Here is a 3323-nt window from a genome sequence, read left to right as displayed (position 1 = left end):
GGAGTAAGATTTTGCGCTAAGAAATTTAGAGAGTGTAAGAAAGTTTACAATTAATCCTTTATTCGAGAAGAGATACGAATACATTATTAGATTCAAACACATTTTTATTTCACTCGTATAAATTACTCTGAGGGAAACCCAATTATCGTTATAATCCGTGGAAGAAACGCAGAAAATAAGTGGCACAAAACGTCGCGCGGTTTCCGAACCAACGGTAAATTTACGAGTCGCCGCATACTCGTGAGGTAGTAAAAGCGGTTAATGATATTAGTTCGTTTTTTCCGCTGCAGGTGGCTTGCACCGCGCCGCGGTCATCTTTACGAACGATAATGAATCGTCCGGAGAAGAATTTTGTGAAACGCGCTGGATTGCCGTAGTCTATTTTGCAAAATATTTCTCGCTCGGATTGTTGCGTCCTGGCACAACCCGAGTCGTGAAACACAGAAACTCGCTTCCAACATTTCAGCATAAAATACCACCATATTATCTCCGCGGTCTCGTAAATTCCTGTTGCTTTCTTGTTGCATTCTCTATTCCGCGAAATTATGATTCTTATGCAAAAAAAAATCAACGTAAGTCAAATTTGATTAATGAGGCAAAGTCGTTTTCAAATCTTTTGGATATCCTTTTATTTTTATTTTGCTAGAGAGAAAGAGAGAAATTTTTTAATTATTATATTTTAACATTTGAGTAAACACACACACACACACACACACACACACACGTTATACATGTAAGGAAGAGCAATACGTATGTATATATTTGTTGAAATATAATCTTAATCCTAGAAAGCCATTTTTGGTTGCCTTCCCACACGAGGGTTTGTGACACCCTGCAACTTTGTCACGCTAAATCTCTGGATTGAATACATATTTTTTAGCTCAAAACGTGTGAAATTTATACCTCGAAGTCAAAGGCAGATAAATATGAATCAAATAAATAATACATTTATTTTAAATTAATTACAATGCTTCAAAGAAATTTTATTGGAAAAATTCGCAAAAAATGACTACTTTAGAAAAAAATGTTTTAATGTTTAAATTTAATCCGGGTCTTTCTTATATTACAAAATTATGTTATAAAAAAGTTTGCAGCAATGTAAAAAATTGCACAGGGTTGGATCCATGAGTGATTGACTTGGGTTAATATTAATACGTATTGCTCTTCCTTACTTCAAAAGTGACATATTAAATTTCTCAAAAAAAAAAGGAAAAAAAATTGTCTTTCAACTTGACAAAAAATTATTGATTGATGCATTAATATCGGCAAGAAATGTATTCTTAAAATGATCAAACATCATTTTTATCACTTTGTTTTTATAACACTTAAAAAATCACCCCTTTTTGAGACGATTTTTAACTATTTTGTTTGAGTTGTGACGTTTTAATGATTTTTCATAGAATTGAGTTAATTCACGAAAATGACTTTGGCACGCATTTTGCAGAATCAGATATGTACCTATATGTTATAAAAATTTACATAGAAATATTTAAACGCTAGTTTTACTTTGACCTAATACAATAATTCTCTTATTTAATTAAATTAGTTTATTTGTTAATAAAATTGATAGAGTAACGTTTATTTAACTGGTAATAATTTGAAACTCATGTATTTTGAGTTTTGAAATAAGGGAGCGATATGTTAATATAAAAAATTAAAAAGACTAGCTTCAGATTTAAAATTGTCATCACAGCCAACTGAGAGAGATCTCGAAAACTCGTTAGGGCTAAACAGAAGCTTATCAACTAACGTGATTGCTATCATCTTTTTAGCAGAACGATAAACGAACTAAGACGTAAACACGCGCGGACACCGTTACAGCTGCCGTCTCTCAAAAATTAGATTGCGTGTCCGTTGACGATAGGCAGATAGACGCGACCCTTTTCGCGAAATGACTTCATAACGACTTCGAGGCCTCGTTTTGCGCTCCTGATTCGCGCGAGCTAATAAAATCAGCGAGACCGCTCCGCGCAACGACGACGATTAACACGAGCATAATTGGGAACAACGCTTTAAACGAAGTTGTCGTCCCGAGGCATAGGGTTACGCGATTACGCGACTGCCGCTAGGGTTCCCCAAATCGTCCCTTTTCCTTTCGGCCTTTTCAACAAGGGTGCAGAGAAACAGGTGGAAAGGGTTACCTTTTCGTAGACTCTCCCTAATTATTTTGTTTCCGTAACCGTGGCGACAAATGACGAGGGCCATCAGGATGTTTAGGGTCGTGGGTTGCTGGCAGTTTCGTGTCTTAATCCGAGAATGTTTTCAAGCCAAGTCCTTTCTTGAAATTAAATATCGAAGAAAATAGCGATATATAATAAGTTGAGTATAATAAGAAATAAGTTGAGTATAAGAGAAATAATCCTATTTTTGGCCACGCAAATCTTAGTGTTTGACTCTCCTAATTGTAAAGCGAATGTTCAAGACGTTCAGAAAAGTAGGATCGCATTCGATCTGACGCTGTTTTGTTCATATTTTATCTAATCAATATAAGAAAATAGATAAATAATATAATATTATATATGTATCATGAAATTTTTTTCTCTGTTAAACAACGCACGTGCTCTATAAAATGAAGTCGGAGTCGCATCTGATTTGCCCCCTTGCCATTGGGGAAGGTTAATAATATTAATATTCAAATTTTTGCAAATACATTCTTTTAGTTTTATAAACTGCGCGCTGATTTAGTTTGTCGGAATTGAAACGCAATTGCAAACTGAAGCTGAAACTTTATACCGAGATCTATTTTGCGACCAGACCTATATTTTAAGTCGGATCATCAAAAAATGAGACCTGAACATAAAGAAGATAGATCACCTACCGTTTACAGTGGCTCGTGCATTTAGACTGCGATCTATACAATAGATGTCATCGTTTATCTTGTAGGTTAAACAAAGACATCTATAGATCGTGGACTGAGTGCATGATGTAAACGTAGCCAGTGTTTACATCAAGGAGCTTAAATAATTGAAAATTGAATTTGAGGTGTAAACGTTGATCGTCAATTTTAATAATGTTGCTAATAAGTATTAAAAATCTATGATTAATTTATGCAGCCAGGGTTTAATTTTTAGACATTTTAGTTAATAAGTTATAATAAAATTCTTTTTTTCCGTGTAAACGAATCGACAAAAACAGAAAACAAACCTTCACATTAATTATTATACAATTTTAAATCTACAGGGTACACCGTAAAAAATAAAATGTTAATTTTAACTTAAAGATATATAGTGGAGTTTCTGAGACATGCAAAAATATTAAGAACAACATTTTTTGTTAATTTTCATATTTTTGCATGTTTCAGAAAGGCCCCTGTACGTTTTTAC

The 3323-nt window shown here is 33.9% G+C and overlaps 1 long non-coding RNA gene across 1 annotated transcript in view; it reads right to left on the bottom strand.

Annotated features, from left to right (window-relative positions):
- Positions 1–614: 614 nt before the first annotated feature.
- LOC108747930 overlaps positions 615–3323 on the bottom strand; it is a 14018-nt gene continuing 11309 nt past the window's right edge. Inside the window, exon 3 of the long non-coding RNA XR_001939280.1 lies at positions 615–625. This is a non-coding gene — a long non-coding RNA (uncharacterized LOC108747930). The remainder of the gene's footprint in view (positions 626–3323) is intronic.

This window comes from Trachymyrmex septentrionalis, unplaced genomic scaffold (genome assembly GCF_001594115.1).
Source record: "Trachymyrmex septentrionalis isolate Tsep2-gDNA-1 unplaced genomic scaffold, Tsep1.0 scaffold203, whole genome shotgun sequence".
Lineage (NCBI taxonomy): Eukaryota > Metazoa > Arthropoda > Insecta > Hymenoptera > Formicidae > Trachymyrmex > Trachymyrmex septentrionalis.
Note: the sequence above shows the minus strand (reverse complement) of the source record. Positions and strands in the feature narration are given on the sequence as shown.